This window comes from Ailuropoda melanoleuca, chromosome 4, assembly GCF_002007445.2.
Source record: "Ailuropoda melanoleuca isolate Jingjing chromosome 4, ASM200744v2, whole genome shotgun sequence".
Lineage (NCBI taxonomy): Eukaryota > Metazoa > Chordata > Mammalia > Carnivora > Ursidae > Ailuropoda > Ailuropoda melanoleuca.
In genome coordinates, this window is record NC_048221.1 from 60,276,095 (window position 1) to 60,295,471 (window position 19,377).

The following is a 19,377-nucleotide window of genomic DNA, read 5'->3' on the forward strand; positions in this document are numbered from 1 at the left end:
TGCTGCTTTTTCAGCCATATAACAAACTAACTAGGCGATTTTGCTTCATTGTGACGTCAAAATTAATACAATGAAGTCCCCAGTTTAAGATGGTTGTTTCTGAAGGTTGACATGATTCAAGCTGCTCTTCCCCTGAGAGAAGACAGCCTTGCAGGCGAGGATACTAGTATCCCTCAGAACTTTGGGGGATAGGAGGTGAAGCCCAGGAATCTACTTTTAACAAGCATCTCAGTTGCTGTGGGCCTTTGCGTGTGAATTCTAATCAACAAGGTAATAAGGGGCACCTGGTTGGCACAATCAGTTAGCACCTGACTCTTCTGATTTCCACTCATTTCTTGATCTCAGGGTCATGGGATCAAGCCCCGCATTGGGCTCGCACTCAGCATAGTCTGCTTGAGATTCTCCCTCTCCCTTCACCCCTCCTGTTCTTGCTGTCTCTCTCTCTCTCTAATAAATAAATAAATCCTAAAAAAAAAAAAAAACTAGCTAATACAAGAGGAAATGCTGTACCATGTCGCTACTAAAACTCCACCAATGAAACAGGGGTACTGATAGTGGGTATGTGTTCCAGCATGTGATCCACTCACTAAGGGATCTGTCAGTACCTGCCACGGGTTATCACCATGTTGTCAAAATAAATCGACAGGTAAAGAACCAAAACCAATTGATGTACATTGTGATTTCAGCTGTAGATCACGATGGGCAATTTTAAATAGCCCAATTATTGACCTTTCCACCTTGCTGCAATGAGCTTTAAGTATAAGTGATAAATAGAAATAAAGCTTCCTAACCAAGTTTTTACAGAAAGAAGCCAAATATTATATTGATTTCTTAAATCACTTATTGCTCTCAGGAAAGGGCTGCAACCGCAGACTTAACAATTTTTCCCAAACCCTTTGTCATTGAGTGTATGTTGTTTTCACCTGAGCTCCTTTCTCCTTTTCCACTTGCCCTTCTTTCAACCTCCAGGTCCACGTGGACCTTCTTTAAAAAAAATGAAGAAGTCATCGCTGGGAGGGTAAAGATGCTAACCCTCCATGTGTTCAAGCAGGACTCAAGCATTCGAAAAGATAAATGTGGGCCAAGGGCCATCCACCAAGGAACCAGAAAAACGAAACAAAGCATGTGGAAAGGAAAACTAACACAGAGGGAGGGAGACAAAGCTCCTCACCGGTGCTACCCCGTGCCCCCACCCCACCCCACCCCAGAGGTGCTGGGTTTCCTGCACGTCTTTGGATCTCTGTCACCTGCCTCTTCCATCCTGTAGCATCTCTCTTCCCCACACTGACCACCCTGGTTCCCAAGTGCTTAGAGTGGGCAGGTTCACTAAAGTTCACAGCTTTGGAAAGACAGTGTGGACTGGGGGCCAAAGAATCCTTTGTACAAGGTCACCCAGAAATCTGGGGGACAGTGGCAGAGTTAGAAATAAACTTTATCTTTTTTCTGTTTCAGCAGAGTGAAAGTCACAGCTCAGAGGGACATCTATGCTTGGATGATCCAACCAGCGGACATAGAGTTGCATTTGGCCTTTCTCTCTTGCTTTGTCTGCAAAGCTACCTACTTAATAGCCTTTCTCTATTTATAATTTTTTTCTCACTAATCTATATTTAGGGACTATATTCCTAAGTATACTGCTTTAAGTTGGTTGTGTCTTAAAAGCACTACTCAGGACAATTCTTAGAGCCTCTTTTACAAAGAGTAATGGTAGACCTTGGCAAGTCGACTTGGCTGTGCTTTGGAGCAGGGTGCTGTCATGAGTGGAACACCTGTGTGTTTCCTTCAGCACCCAGACACCCAGCTCCCAGGACTGTGCCTGCCTGGCCTCAGGCTCCTGTCTCTCCTGCTGCAGCTGCTGTCAAAGCTGCTCGGCAGATGGTGATTCTGCTTGGCTGGGAAATGGGCTTCTGTCTGCCTTGGAGGCATTTTGCTCCCAGCTCCAAGTAGCAGTGTCTGGGAAGCAGACACCTGCCCCCACAGTTGCTGCTGTGAGGGTTGCCATTAATAGTCGTGAACAGCTGATGAGGCAAGAATGTCTAGGATGTGGAATCTTCTTTATTTCTTTTTGTTCTGCTGGACTCAGGGAGCACACATTCACATGTGTATGTGTATATTTCAAAAGCAGCTGTGTGCAAACAGTGATTTCCCCCAGAATGGAACCTGTACACTTAGAAAAAATAGGCTTTCCCAGTTCAATACAACTCCTTTAATGCTTTCCCGAAGATGAAATGAAATCACTTCTAATGTTGAGAGAGAAGTCCAAGGGAACATCTTACGCAACACTAGATTCTTTTCTACTCTTACTTCACATTGTGGAAGATTCATAGTCCTCTGCTTTAGAGTTTGACCTCTAAGATCAGATAAGTTTTGAGAGGAATAAAAAACCACACGAAAAAGGAATTTGTTTATGTGCATTGTGTTGGGCTGACATTTAGCCATGATTCAATATCAATGAAACAAGAAATATTTACTGGGCACCTAGTAGGTGCTCATTATTTGAAGGCTAAGTAATAGTCTCTGATTTGAAATTATTGCCTAATCAAAGAAACAAAAAATTAGAAAAGAAGTAAATGTCCATCCCTGGAATAATATACCTCAATGACTATAAGTTAATGGGGATCTGAGAAGGATAGAAACTAGAAGGCCTGACAACTTGATCACCTAATCAATCTTTTTTTTTTTCCAACTCTAAAGAACAACCCTGAGTAAACATTGCCACACTTCCAAATCTAACTTTGTATTTAAATCCCACAAGCTGGATGTTCTCCTGATTCTCAGAGATGTGTCTCCCCTATGCTGGCCTCTCTACCTTGGTAGTCTCAATAATGGGCCTAGCAATCCTTTAGCAATCCTTTCTCTATGCCTCTCCCCTGAACATGAACTGAAATCTGGCAATATGAAGGAGACTGATATTTTTGGTTTGACAGCTTCATGCTGATGGTCTGCTTGGACCTTCTCCGTTTTCATCTCAATTGGTTGGCCTCTACTACTGTGGGCCTGCATATGGGTGTGCAGCGGAGAATGCCCCCCAGCATTTCCCCTGGCCTACTGGGCAGGCTCAGCTGTCCAACTGAAGCAGCTCATCGCTGTCCAACCATGATAGTCAAGGTCACAGATAGAACAAGATCAGTGTAAGTGAGATCAGTCAGGAAAGACTCCATGATCTAGGTAGGCCCTAGAAGATGGGCAAGATAGAGAAACAGCACTCAGGAACAAATACAAATCTGTCTAGATTTTAGTAGATCTTCATAGACATCAGAGAGAAAAATATGACATGCAACTATAAAGCTATCTAGAGTCTAACAGAGCAAATAAAAACAAAACGGCTACAATCACTGAAAGAAAAAAACAAACAAAAAATAAAAACTGGGGGGAAAAACCCAATCTTGTTTTGTGTGACAGTTTTAAAGATGGCTTGGCTGTTAGGATCTCATTTGAGGTAGCCTGATACAGATGGTTCAAACCCTACATGTTTGTTAATAATATACAAAAGGAAACAAAAGTGTATTGGACACCTACTGTGTGTCCAACTTCACTATTAAAATTATGAATGATATAGTGTTATCCTTACTTTAAAAGTAAGGAAACCAAGACTCAAAGGAAAACTAATGTCACAAATCTGGTAGGTGATAGAGTGGAGTTTCAAATGCAGGTAGATCTAAATTCTTGTGTCCTTGGCAGGACAACATAATAATGCCCAAATGGTGCCTCACTAATTACCTCTTGGGGATGGATTCTCAAACCTTAGGAGCCTCACTGTTCCAACATTCGTAGTTGTTAGGTCAACATATAATAATCTCCTTGGTAAATAGGTCTTTCAAAGGAGCCCAGTGTGATCCCACAGGATACACAACGCAATAGAGGTCCCACAACAGGTGATTTTTGTTGAAAATCCTTTTTTGGTTTTCCAGTTTAGCTGTACTCCAAAATGTTTGCTTGTCCAACTTTAAAATCCTAACACTAAGTAAGCAGATGTGTGGGTATTTTGCAAACTCTATCCCATTAACTTAAGGGGCAGAGGCAGGGATAAAACAATTTGGGATTAAAAGAAGCCCCAGGGACCTCATTACGAACCCAGATTATCCTGGAATTACAGAGTTCAGTTAGGGATCTAAGAGACTTTCTAGCCAAGTTTCAAGGCCAACCTAGCTCCTTTGGGTTAAACTGAGAAGTGGACAGATTGTAGGTCCAGCCTACTCCCTACAGGCTGTAGGATTGTCAATGCACTCCATGTGCAGCTTTATTATACTTTTCTTATGGAGGATACATTTTTCCCTAACACTAAAATAAGCTGGTGAAGCTCTCTCAAATACAAACAGCTTTTTTTTAAAGATTTATTTATTTATCTATCTATCTATCATCTATCTATCATCTATCTATCTATCTATCTATCTATCTATTTATTTATTTTGAGGGTGGGAAGGTGGGGGGGGGACTGGGAGAGAGTCGTGGAACAGACTCACAGCTGAATGTGGAGTCCAATGCAGGACTTGATCCCAGGACCCTGAGATCATGACCTGAGCCAAAATCAAGAGTCAACACAAACATCCTTTTAAATATGACACCTGATCTTTCTCTTAATGTGAAAGGATATGACAAAAGAACAAATTTTTCCTGTGATCCTAGAAAGTTCCAAACAAGTTCCTAATATTCACTGGCAGATTTTTTTTTCCAAACATTTAATCGAGTGACCAGGAAGAAATTTCACTTCTGAAACCAACTCTTAGCCACCATCTATGATTAGAAGCTGACTTCCTCTTGCAGAAGAGCTTATGAGAAGAGCAAGTGGACTTCAGCCTTAAGACACAATGTTCTGTGTTAGCCACTCAAGTTCTCCTGGGCTCTGGAAATCCTCCTCATCTTGAACTGGGACTTCATCAGATAGCAAATTCTGTCTGACTACTCATGTGTAGTCCAGGTCTGGTAGGAACCTGCCAGAGTATTACATGGCTGTGTCTCCAAAAAAAATCCACCTCCAACCTACCTCATGTCCTAGAAGCTAAAGTTTGTCCTTAAAAGCAAGAGGAGAATTTTAAAGTTACCAGATACTAATTGGGGGGTTCTAACAAAAAGATAAACCCATGATTTGCATGCAGATCCCTGAATATGTTTATCTCCCTATTACTATTTACTGACATGCCACACACTCAAAGCAATCATTCAGGATTTTCGTTGGATGCTTGACAACAGCTGATGAGTTTAGCATGATAATAGCTGGTCCAGTGGTTCTAGCTGGAACCAAGCAGGGGATACTCAGAAGGAAGCCATCTACTGTCACCAGGAGTCACCAGTTATCATTTCTCAGAAGTATATTTTTTTGGAATAAGCTTTAATCATCACTTTCTTCTTCCTCTCCTCCTCCTCCTCCTCTTCCTCCTCCTCCTTCTTCTTCTTTTTTTTTATTTTATTTTTTTTAAGTAGGCTCCAAGACCAGTGTGGAGTCCGATGTGGGGCCTGAACCTACAACCCTGTGATTAAGAGCTGAGCTGAGATCAAGTGTCAGAATCTGAACCAACTGAGCTACCCAGGCACCCCTCACTTTCTTCTTTTTTTTTAAAATTATTATTATTATTTTTATTTTGGTAAAAAATACAGAACATAAAATTTACCATCTTAACTATTATTTTTACGTGTACACTTCAGTAGTGTTAAGTATAATCATATTGTTGTTCAATGAATCTCCAGAAGTTTCCATCTTGCAAAACTGAAACTCTATACCCATTAATCAACTACTCCCCATTCCCCTTTTCTCCCAGCCCCTAACAACTGCCATTCTACTTTCTGTTTTTATGACTTTGACTACTCTTGATAGCTTATATACATAGAATCATATAGTATTTGTCATTTTGTGACTGGCTTGTTTCATACTATGCTATATCCTTAAGGTTCATCTATGTTTTAGCATGTGTCAGAATATCATTCCTTTCTAAGGCTAACATTCTATTGTATGTATATACCACATGTTGTTTAGTCATCCATTGACAGACCCTTGGATTGCTTCTATTCTTGGCCATTGTGAACAGTGCTCCCATAAACATGGGTGTGGATATATCTCTTTGAGACCCTGTTTTCAATTTGTTTGGATATATACCAAGAAGTGGGATTGCTGGATCATATGGTAGTTCTATTTTTAATTTTTTAAGGACTTGTCATACCATTTTCTATAGTGGTTGTACCAGTTTACATTCCCACCAACAGTGCATAAGGATTCCAATTTCTCCATACCCTCAGGAATCTTCCCTTTCTTTCTTTCCTTCTTAACATAGTAGCCATCCTAATGGTGTGTGGTGATATCTCATTGTGGTTTTGATTTCCTTAAGTTTTAGTGATGTTAAGTGTCTTTTCATATGCTTGTTGACCATTTGTATATTATCTTCGGAGAAATGCTAAAGATGGACTTGAATAAATCCTTTGTCCTGTTTTTAATCAGATTATTTGCTTNTCTTTCTTTCCTTCTTAACATAGTAGCCATCCTAATGGTGTGTGGTGATATCTCATTGTGGTTTTGATTTCCTTAAGTTTTAGTGATGTTAAGTGTCTTTTCATATGCTTGTTGACCATTTGTATATTATCTTAGGAGAAATGCTAAAGATGGACTTGAATAAATCCTTTGTCCTGTTTTTAATCAGATTATTTGTTTTTTGTTGTTGAGTGTCCCTTGTTTCTCATGAATACTTCTGTTATATATGAGGAAAGCAAGATACGAGGAATTTCAAAACCATACATCACTAAGGATATTTTTGGGTGAGAGCTCTTTGCATATAATTCCAATTATTATCAGCATAAGTGCAAAAATCAAACAAATCACCCTCCTTTCATTTATTGTCTCCAAAACAATCACAAGAGGGAAGGTGAAAGTACATTTGCCTGTTTTCTGAGGAAGCCAGGCCTCCTGCAGGTAAAGCTTCAGTTTGAGTCTCATTTGGGGCTCTTTGCTAGTTCACTGCTTTTTCCTCCAGGACCTAAGGTTGTGACCTACTTGCTTCTCTTTCCTCATTCCCATCCTTTACTTCCCCACATGGGTTCTTCGAACCCAAGTTTGTGCCTGCAGATTAGAAGAGGAAACTCTCCAGGTTTTTCCCACACAGTTCTCTCTGAAGCAAACATACTGTTTTATGTCTCAGAAATTTTTATCTTTTTTATTTTAACACAAGATAATATTCTGGGGTAAGTCAAACCGAGATAATTGTAGAAACTTGAGACAGTACCAGAGACATCTGCTCTAAGGCCTGCATTCTCAAGGATCCCTTCTTAGACATTTTTGTGTGGTATGGGGCATTTCTAAGATGTGTGTGAGAAACCTGACAAACTCTATCTCATGTGATTGGCACTTTTTTAGTGGCAAGATACTAACTGGCTTATCACTGAGAAGTGATGCTAAGCTAATCCTCTCTGTCTCAGGAACATCCTCACCCCCCCAATACTGAAGATATCTGAATCTTGGATTCATTTACAGACAAGTGATTGTAGCAGATTCAACATGAATTCACTCTTTGGTGAGTCACGAATACTGCATCAGATGAGTTGTCTCACAAAGAAAACTTCTTTTGCAGCAAATACAAAGGTCACTGGGAATGACCTCCACAAAGCTGTGACTCCACAAGAGCAGATGAATGGGTACCTTTTGTTTAGGGTTAGGATGAAATTTTAGGTAGCAGAGCCTTGTCATCATATGCAGAAGCAGGCATGAGGTTATGCACGCACCTTAAGGAAACACACCTATACATACATTGTATGTTATGTAAATGAGGCTGGAGTTCCTCCTTAGGCAAAGGTTTTAGTATTATAATGACATAAAGGTAGTTGCCCATCATTCCAGGGGTCACTCCAATGTCCATGTGTGCAGGCACAAGTCGGGGTTTAGCTCAAAGGGTCTGGGTGGTCTGGGATGGTGGGAGGTCATGTCAGGGCAGTCCATCACCTGAGGGGTGGCTTCAGGTTTCATTTGCCTGAGTTAAAAGGACAACGTAAGACAACGGTTAGTGAGTGTAAGGAGGTGGGCAGTAAAAGTCAGGTTTTGGGGTCCAGTGGGTGACATAATGAGCACACACTCTGTGAGAAACCACTCTAAGTGCTGGAGATTCAAAAGGAGTAAGTCACCATGACACCTGCCTGGTCCCCAAACTTAACTCTTTTTGTCTTTAGAACTCTCTGAACTGGGATGCCTGGGTGGCTCAGTTGATTAAGCATCTGCCTTAAGCTCAGGTCATGGTCCCAGGGTCCTGGGATCGAGTCCTGCATCAGGCTCCTTGCTCAGTGGGTGGCCTGCTTCTTCTTCGTTCAGCTCCCACTGCTTTTGCTCTCTCTTTCTCTCTCTCTGACAAATAAATAAATAAAAATCTTTGAAAGAAAGAAAGAAAGAGAAAGAAAGAAAAAAGAAAAGCTCAGGTCATGGTCCCAGGGTCCTGGGATCGAGTCCTGCATCAGGCTCCTTGCTCAGTGGGTGGCCTGCTTCTTCTTCGTTCAGCTCCCACTGCTTTTGCTCTCTCTTTCTCTCTCTCTGACAAATAAATAAATAAAAATCTTTGAAAGAAAGAAAGAAAGAGAAAGAAAGAAAAAAGAAAAGAAAAGAAAAGAAAAGAAAAGAAAAGAAAAGAAAAGAAAAGAAAAAAGAAAAGAAAAGAAAAGAGAACTCCCTGAACTGATTTGGCAATATTTCCTGATGTCTAAATGGCTCTTACCTCTGGAACTCCTCACTTTTCTTACCTTGATGTGCTCTATTCCTGGGCAGCTTCACTATAGGTAGGTCCTGGCTTTCTCCAATATTCACAAAATGTTGCTTGGGTTTTATTTCACTACAACCTCTGTGGTATCCTGGAATTCTGACTGCTTTAATCAACTTTCACAAGAGTTTCAATACCCATCACTTCTTATTTCAAGCTCTCTCCTTGTTGGGGCTCCAACTGAGTTCCTGTTTCAGATCTGAGGGGCACCCCAGGTCTTAGCTCATGATAAGAACAGAAATGGTAGACTCCTGAGTCCAGGGAAAAAAATATGTACTTCTTGGATCAGGTTGCATCCCTGTGTTTCCACGGACTCAACCCAAGAGATCAACTCTTCGCCTTGTTGTTCCTATTTAGTCTTCTAAAATTTTCCTCAGAGGTTGAAGATGACAGGCTACAACAAACCAACAATAAACAAACAAACAAACAATACTAACAAAGAGAAAAAGAGAATAAATTTTCAAAACTATTTTCTATTTGTCCTGAAAAATGTATTATCATCCATAAATCCTAAACCAAAAAACATGGCTGTAAGTTTCCACCCTACTGGTGGCTGAAGGATAAAAATAATAACCAAACTTCATTCAGAGATGATGTTTGACTCCAGAAATAATAGCTATTCTTCACTTCCCCTGACAATAAACTAAAGTATCATATTTCAATATGTAGCATAAACATTTTGGAATCCTTAACACGAAAGTTTCTGGACACTGGAGAATTATGAAGTCTCCAACATTGTTCAGACTTTTCAGTTACTTAGAGATGATTCGAGTGTAGCTTCATCCAGAAATAGATTGGTTCACTACTCAAAATTCCATATAACATGTGCTAACTGGTTGGTAGCCATTGGATTCCATTTGCTTGACTCCTTGATTTTGCACTGTTGGGGTTTTAGGAATGGATTTTTCAATTACTTGCTATAGCTCAATATTTTCTTCCCATTCAGACAGGTTACCTAGCCAGAGGTGGTTCTCAGCCATGTTGAAGATGAATCTGATTTAATGAAAATTAATCTTTTACTACTTGGGAGCTCTAGGCTGGACCAGAGGTAAAAAAGCATCTTAGCAGCAGCCAGATACCTCTGAGGGAAAAGAGTAATGTACACTATTCCCTTAATATCCCATTGGTGTCATTTCCAGGGCATGTGCTTGTTTCTGGACTGGTGCATCTGGGGCAGTCAAAAAAATGGATGGACATCAATATATAGTATGGCCCCGTTAAATGGCTCTTGTTTGTTTATACTGGGTTTCTTCAGAACTGTTTATTCTTAGCTCGTTTTTCTTACATAATGACTTGGAATGCATGAGTCTAACTGTGTTTACTTGCTCCTATAAATTCAGGAAATCGTATCTATTTTTCCCTAATTGACAATAGCAAGGAAGGAAAAACTATCTATTGTCTTCACTGTCTGTAAACATTCAAGTTTAGCATGTTTGCTAAACTTCCATATCCCTTGACAGTTCTCTTGTCTCATTGTCATCACCTTGGATTTGGGGTCCAAATTGTTATTGTGCGTGAGATTGGGTAATTAAAAGTTGTTTAGCCTATTATAAACCTTTAATATATGGCATGATTATTGACATTGAATTGTGATATCATCTTTCAAAAAAAACGTTTTTTATTTGCACAATATCCTTTTTTTTAATTTTAAAGATTTTTATTTATTTGACAGAGAGAGAAAGAAAGAACACAGCAGGAGGAGCAACAGGCAGAGGGGAGAAGTGGGAGCTTGGTGTGGGGCTTGATCCCAGGACCTGGGATCATGACCTGAGCCAAAGGCAGATGCCTAATCGACCGAGCCACCCAGGTACCCTTATTTGCACAATATTCTAACAATGCATATTTATAATTCACTCTTTATACAACTGGCTTCATTTGTACCTGTTAATTTTTTTCTACTATATTTTCCCATTCTTGAATTAGTTGATAATTATTTCAGTTGGCTAAAAGATACATTTTTCCAGGAAGGGTCCAGGAGGGGGCATGCTTCACGCACCCTCCAAAAGGAAATTCTAGTTTTTATATTCATTTGCATATGAATAACAACTTGGAAATCTTGAAATAGACACTATTTGGTAATGAAGAAAGCAGGTCTAAGGCCGGCCAGTTTAATCATAATTGGATATCCATGATTTTTTTCTTTTTTGTCTTAGATGAAAATTGTTACTAATTTATTTATTTTATTATTTATTTATCTATTTATTTTATTATATTATGTTAGTCACAATGCAGTACATCCCTAGTTTTTGATGTAAAGTTCCATGATTCATTACTTGTATATAACACCCAGTGCACCATGCAATACGTGCCCTCCTTACTACCCATCACCAGCCTATCCCATTCCCCCACCCCCTCCCCTCTGAAACCCTCAGTTTGTTTCCCAGACTAATTCATTTATTTTAAATAGGAGTTTGCGAGCTGTAGTACTCTGCACTTTATTGTAAAAAAGTTTTAGTAATTTGGGAATCCTATAAAACATTATCTCTATTTTCAGGACCAATACATCTGTCACCTTTTCTCTCCCCCTTTTTTTCCTTTAAATTCCTTAAATCATCAAAATTTCCTAGATAAAGTAATTTCATAATATTTTTAATGTAGAATTCCTTGTTTTTTACATTTCCATTGGAATTTCTTTGATCTCAGATATTTTTTTTCTCAAAATAAATGCTCTTTAATATTCTTGGTGGGAGGACTACCCAGCAATTTTCTAATTTTTCTCCTGTTTCTTAGAGTGAATCTACTTCAGAGGGACTTATTTACCGTGAATCTTCATAATGTTCTCCTCCTTTGACTTGCTGTACCTCCTCATGGTTATAATACACTTGCTTAATTTGCTTCTTTATCATGGAGACCTATGACCATCTCATTGCTTTATAGTAAGTGAAAGTTGAGGGTGTGTCGGAAATTGCTCGGTTGGTCTCTGCAGGTCCAAATGAGTAGAAGAAACCCGAGGACCTGTTTTCTGCTCATTATGACTGACAAGCAGGGGAAAGCATGTTTGCAATGGCATTTTTGCTTCCTATCATCATCTCTACTGTATCCCTTGGTTTCTTTCACAGGAGGTAGATTCATAAAGAAAAGAGAATACATTGATTACTAAGGAAGTTCTTTCTAAAATTCAACACCTGTAGGTAATTTTAGAAAGACCCCAGTAGGTTTTCATGTACCAAATTATCCTTGTTATCCACTATTATGGATTTAATTATGTCTCCCCAAAATATATATTGAGGTACTGAGTCCCGCCACCTATAGATGTAACCTTATTTTAAAATAGGGTCTTTGTAGGTGTAATCAAGTTAAGATGAATTATCATAACCCTGAATTAGGTGGGGCCTAATCCAATGACTAGTGTCCTTATAAGAAGAGGGAATTTTGCACAGAAAGACACAGGGAGAAGGCCATGTAAAGACAGAGGCAGAGGTTAGAGTGATGTCTACATGCCAAGGAATGTCAAGAAGTGCTAGCAACTTTCAGAAGCCAGAAGAAGCAAGGAAGGATTCTTTCCTAGTGTCTTTACAAGGAACACAGCTCACCAATACCTTATTTTAGACTTCTAGCCTCCAGAATTGTGAAAGAATATGTACCTGTTGTTTTAAGCCACCAAGTTAACTCTTGTTTTCTGCTAGATCACTCACCTGGGTAAAACCAGGTGCCATGTCATGAGGCAGTCTTGTACATAGCTTCTCATGGCCAGGGATTGAGACCTGCCAACAGCCACTTGAGTAGACTCAAAACTGCCTTGCCCTGCAACATTAGAGCCTTCAGGTGAGGTCAGAGGTCAGGCTACCTTAACTGCAACCTCATGAGAAACATGGAACCAGAGGTCCCCAGCTAAAGTACATCTGAATCACTGGCCCATAGAAGCTGTGCAATAATAGTGTTTGTTGTTGAAAGCCATTAAGTTTTGGGTAATTTTTCATGCAACAATATATAACTAATATATCTAGGTACATCTGACTGCCTTCACTTACATCTATTTCTAAGATATGGACCTGGAATGAAATCAATAGCTTATGAGTCTTCATTCATTCCTTCATTCATTCATTTACTCTACTTTGTACGGCCAATTATCCTCTTTACTATATCTGTAGCAATGAATAAGTCCCAACCCTATGGTGCTTAAGGTCAACTTACTCCATTTACAATAAAGCTTAACAAGCACCTCTGCTGAGGAAAAAAGAATGAATAAATAAATAAAGGAAAGCAACAGAACCTAATATTTGAGTGCCAATTGTGCCAAGTACTGTTTTAGGCATTTTCATATATTTTATTCAATTGATACAACTCTTTGAGATCTAAAAGGAATTGTCATTCCTTCTTTGTATATAAGGAACATATGGCTCATAAAGTTGTAGTTGCTTTACAAGTTTTCACTGTTAATAAATGGTGGATCTATAGGCCAAATCAGGCCTGTCTTACTTATTTGTATAGCACTCATTTGTGAAATTACTACTAAATTAAAATGCTACATTTTTGTTAATAATGTGAATGCTAACTAGCATTTTCTGAGCCTGTACTATGTAACAGACATAGAGTTAGAAATTATGCACACATTATTTCACAAATAGATTATTTTTTTTAATGGCATGGCAAGGCAGAGATAAGGGAAATCACGTTGTATGCAGGCATAACTCTAGCAAAAAGGGATTGTGCCAAGTTAGCAAATGTTTTCAGAAAGGACTATGAAGTCAAATCTGATCCATTTATGTATATTATCAATACGTTATAAACGTAGATATTCATTAAAATAAAAATAACCTGAAGAATGACCTACATGACACTGCACCAGAGGCGTCAAGAGGAATTTATTAAGCAAAACTGAGAGTAGCAACCATCTTTATATAATGCTGAAACGTCTCTCTGAGATGGTAGAGAGGAAGTGGGTTTGATGAGAATTACGTTCTTCCCCCAGATCTTGCTTTCACTAAAATGAGTTTCCACGGTGCCCATGTGTCCATACGCATGGTTTTGATTGCCTCCTTGTAATTTTCTGTATTTTCCACAATAAGCTATTAAGTTGATAATCATAGAAATAGAACTTAAAAGAAAATTAAAATGGAATCATGTGGGGTTTTTCTGTTTGATTTTTCCATCACCAAAATTTCTAGTGAAAACGTGCCTACAGAAGGTGAGTCATATGACAGGTCATTGTACACTGTCTCCTGAGTTACTACAGTTCATCGATTCCAGGACAAGTGCCTTTCTCCATTCTAACTAATATCTCTCAATTTGGAATGCATATTACAATAAATGCCATGGCATAGTAAATTGGCAGCATTTATTTTCCTTCTCAGCGGTGCATAAAGTAATGGTCTGTCTTAAAACTGTTGGCATCTTAGAACTGATAAAATTTGAGAAACTTGTACCAACCTTACCCTCCTTTAGGGAAATGTCTTACATATATAAACTCTGCTAACTATTTACTACTTACTCCAACCAGGGCAGAATTGGCCTATGAGACCACCACACCAAGGGCTAAGCCCATTAATAAAATGACCTAAAATGTGCACAGCCTTGCTCAAAATAGTAATCTTAGGAAATCATAATATCTTTCCCCCTTAGTTAAAAATCAGTTGTCAGGGGCGCCTGGGTGGCACAGCAGTTAAGCGTCTGCCTTCGGCTCAGGGCGTGATCCCGGCGTTATGGGATCGAGCCCCACATCAGGCTCCTCCGCTGGGAGCCTGCTTCTTCCTCTCCCACTCCCCCTGCTTGTGTTCCCTCTCTCGCTGGCTGTCTCTATCTCTGTCGAATAAATAAAAATAAAATCTTTAAAAAAAAATCAGTTGTCCGTGAAGCTGACATTCATCTGGTGTGCACCACTATGCCCTACCACTTGCCTAGGACTAGAGACCCTTCTGACTTGTGGTGTCCACAGCAGCTAGTTGGGGAGTATTTAGAATGTCACTCTTGGGTGGTGCTGGACATTGTCTTGCATATTCTATCTGTTTTCTCCCACTTGCACACCCCTTCTCCTTGAAAGTCCCTTCGAATTGTCTCTCCCTCTAAACTGGTGGCATTCACATGTATAGCTGCAGACTTTGTGTTTTGCCATCTATACATGAGTTGCAGAATAGAGGGGCCACTGTTACTGAGGCAGGAGATTCCTGCAGTCTCCAGACCTCTGGGCAACCCAGCGGCAGCCCCCTAGCAACTGCCCCAACACCCCTTCCAATGACCTTGTGAGTACCTATTTTCTGTACAGACACAGCTTTCTGCTTGACTATCTGGAGTAGTGTATTGGTGTCCTGTAGCTACTGTAACAAATTACCACAGACTCCATGGCTTGAAACCACACAGCATATTCTCTCACTGTCCTAGCAACCAGAAGTCCAAGCACAAGATTTGGGTGAGAATCTGTTTCCATCTTCCCACTTACAGCAGCTGGTGTCATCACTCCGATCTCTACTTTGCGCATCACCTTCCCCTGTGTGTGCACATTAACCCCCTCTCCCTTCCTCTTATAAGGACTTGGGATGGCTCACCCTGATGATCCAGGATAGTCTACACAAGTAAAGATTTATAATTTTATATCTCTTTTCTAAATAAGGTAATTTCCACAGGTTCCAGGGATTAGGATATGGACACATTTTTTAATAATAATTTTTTATTATATTATGTTAGTCACCGTACAGTACATCCCTAGTTCTTGATGTAAAGTTCCATGATTCATTACTTACATATAACACACAGTGCACCATGAAATACGTGCCCTCCTTACTACCCAAAACCAGCCTATCCCTTTCCCCCACCACCCTCCCCTCTGAAGCCCCAGATTGTTTCCCAGAGTCCACAGGCTCTCATGGTTCATTCCCCCTTTTGTTTACTCCCCTTTATTCTTCCCTTTCTTCTCCTACCGATCTTCCTACTTCTTATGTTCCATAAATGAGTGAAACCATACGATAGTTGTCCTCTGCTTGACTTATTTCGCTTAGCATTATCTCCTCCAGTCCCATCCATGTNTGCCGTCCATGTTGCAGCAAATGTTGAGAAATCATTCTTTTTGATGGCTGAGTAATATTCCATTGTATATATGAACCACCTCTTCTTAATCCAGTCATCTGTTGAAGGGTATCTAGGCTCCTTCCACAATTTAACTATTGTGGACAATGCTGCTATGAACATTGGGGTGCATATGGCCCCTCTCCTCACTACGTCTGTATCATTGGGGTAAATACACAGTAGTGCAATTGCTGGATCACAGGGTAGCTCAATTTTTAACTTTTTAAGGGACCTCCACACTGTTTTCCAAAGTGGCTGTACCAACTTGCATTCCCACCAACAATGTGAGAGGGATCCCCTTTCTCCACATCCTCTCCAACATTTGTTCTTTCCTGCCTTGTCAATTTTTGCCATTCTAATTGGCATAAGGTGGTATCTCAATGTGGTTTTGATTTGAATTTCCCTGATGGCTAATGATTCTGAACATTTTTTCATGTGTCTGTTAGCCATTTGTATGGCTTCATTGGAAAAGTGTCTGTTCATATCTTCTGCCCATTTTTTGATTTGATTATTTGTTTCTCATGTATTGAGTTTCAGAAGTTCTTTGTAGATATTGGATACTAGTCTTCTATCTGTAGTGTCATTTGCAAATATCTTCTCTCATTCCGTGGGCTGTCTCTTAGTTTTTTTTTGACTGTTTCCTTGGCTGTGCAGAAGCTTTTTATCTTGATGAAGTCCCACAAGTTCATTTTATCTTTTGTTTCTTTTGCCTTTGGAGATGTGTCATGAAAAAAGTTGCTGTGGCTGATGTCAAAGAGGTTACAACCTATGTTCTCCTCTAGGATTTTGACGGATTCCTGTCTCATATCGAGGTCTTTCATCCATTTAGAGTTTACCTTTGTGTATGGTGTGAGAGAGTGGTCAAGTTTCATTCTTTTGCATGTAGCTGTCCAATTTTCCCAGCACCATTTATTGAAGAGACTGTCTTTTTCCCACTGGATGTTTTTTCCTGCTTTGTCAAAGATTAGTTGCCCAAAGACCCGAGGATCCNAGGGTCCATTTCTGGGTTCTCTATTCTGTTCCATTGGTCCATGTGTCTGTTTTTGTGCCAGTACCATGCTGTCTTTGTGATCACAGCTTTGTAGTATAGCTTGAAATCAGGCAATGTGATGCCCCCAGCTTTGTTTTTCCTTTTCAACAGTTCCTTGGAGATTCGGGGCCTTTTCTGGTTCCATACAAATTTAAGGACTATTTGTTCCAGTTCTTTGAAAAATGTCCTCGGTATTTTGATCGGGATAGCATTGAAAGTGTAGATTGCTCTGGGTAGCATGGACATTTTAACTATGTTAATTCTTCCAATCCATGAGCATGGAATATTTTTCCATCTTTTTGTGTCTTCTTCAATGTCTTTCAAGAGCGATTTTTAGTTTCTAGAATATAGATCCTTTACATCTCTGGTTAAGTTAATTCCAAGATAGCATATGATTTTTGGTGCTATTGTAAATGGAATGGATTCCCTAATTTCTCTTTCTTCAGTCTCGTTATTCGTGTATAGAAATGNGTGTATAGAAATGCAACTGATTTCTGAGCATTGATTTTGTATCCCGCCACATTACTGAATTGCTCTATAACTTCTAATAGTTTGGGTATGGATTCTTTTGGGTTTTCCATATAGAGTATCATGTCATCTGTGAAGAGAGAGATAGTTTGCCTTCTTCTTTGCCGATTTGGATATCTTTTATCCCTTTTGGTTGTCTGATTGCTGTTGCAAGGACTTCTAGTACTATGTTGAATAATAGTGGTAATAGTGGGCACCCTTTTTGTGTTCCTGAGCTTAAGGGAAAGGCTTCCAGCTTTTCCCCATTGAGAATGATATTTGCTGCAGGCTTTTTGTAAATGGCTTTTATGAGATTGAGAAATGTACCCTCTATTCCTACACTCTGAAGGGTTTTAATCAGGAAAGGATGCTGTATTTTGTCAAATGCTTTTTCTGCATCTATTGAGAGAATCATATGATTTTTGAATTTTTCTTTCTGGATAAAATCTAAGACACTGATAGATTTGCGAATGTTGAACCACCCTTGCATTCCAGGGATGAATCCCACTTGGTCATGATGGATAATCCTTTTAATGTACTGTTGGATTCTATTAGCCAGGATCTTGTTGAGGATTTTGGCATCCATATTCATTAGGGAAATTGGTCTGTAATTCTCCTTTTTGGTGGGGTCTTTGCCTGTTTTGGGGTCCAGGTAATATTGGCCTCATAGAATGAATTTGGTAGCTTTCCTTCTGTTTCTATTTTTTGAAATAGCTTTAGGAGAATAGGTATTATTTCTTCATTGAATGTTTGGTAGAATTCCCCAGGAAAACCGTCCCATTCTGGAGTTTTGTTTTTTGGAAGCTTGTTTATCACTGACTTAATCTCTTCATAAATAATTGGCCTGTTTAAAAAATCAATTTCTTCCTGTTTCAGTCTTGGTAGTTTATAGGTTTCCAGGAAGTCCTCCATCTCTTCCAGATTGCTTAATTTATTGGCATAAAGCTGTTGATAAAAGTTTCTAATGATCCTTCCTATTTCGTTGGTGTTGGTCGTGATCTCTCCCCTTTTATTCATAATTTTTATTAATTTGGGTCCTTCCTCTATTCTTTTGAATAAGTCTGGCCAGTGGCTTATCGATCTTGTTTATTTTTTGAAAGAACCAGCTTCTAGTTTTGTTGATCTGTTCTACTGTGCTCCTGGTTTCTAATTCATTGATCTCTGCTCTAATCTTGATCAAGCGCCTTCTCATGCATGGGTTAGGCCTGTTCTTCTGTTCCAGCTCCAGCTTCTTGAGGTGAGAATATAAAAACTGCATTTTAGATTTTTCTATTCTTTTGTGTGAGACTTGGATGGCTATGTATTTTCCCCATAGGACTGCCTTTGCAGTGTCCCGTAGGTTTTGGACTGATGTGTTTTCATTCTTGTTGGTCTCCAGAAATTGTTTAAACTGATTTTTAATTCCCTGGTTTACCCAATCATTCTTGAGCAGGATGGTTCTTAGTTTCCAAGTGTTTGAGTTTCTTCCAAATTTTTCCTTGTGATTGAGTTCCAATTTCAAAGCATTGTGGTCTGAGAATATGCAGGGAATAATTTTAGTCTTTTGGTATCGGTTGAGACCTATTTTGTGACCCAGAGCATGGTCTATTCTGGAGAAAGTTCCACGTGCATTCTAAAAGAAGGAGTATTCTGTTGTTCTGGGGTGTATTGTTCTATATATATCTATGAGGTCCATCTGGTCCAGTGTGTCATTCAAAGCTCTTGCTGATTTTCTGCTTAGGTGATCTGTCTATTGCTGAGAGCAGAGTGTTGAGGTCCCCTACTCTTAACGTATTATTATCTATATGTCTCTTTATTCTGGTTAAGAGTTGGCTTGTGTATCTAGCTGGTCCCCTGTTGGGGGCATATATTTATAATTGTCATATGCACTTGTTGGATACATCCCTTAAGAGTAATATAGTGTCCTTCTGTATATCTAACTACAGTCTTTAGTTTGAAATCTAATATGTCTGATATGAGAATTGCTACCCCATCTTTCTTCTGAGGTCCATTGGCATGAAAAATGGTTCTCCATTCCTTCACTTTCAGTCTGGATGTATCTTTAGGTTCAAGATGAGTCTCTTGGAGACAGCAAATGGATGGGTCATGTCTTTTTATCCAATCTGCAACCCTGTGGCGTTT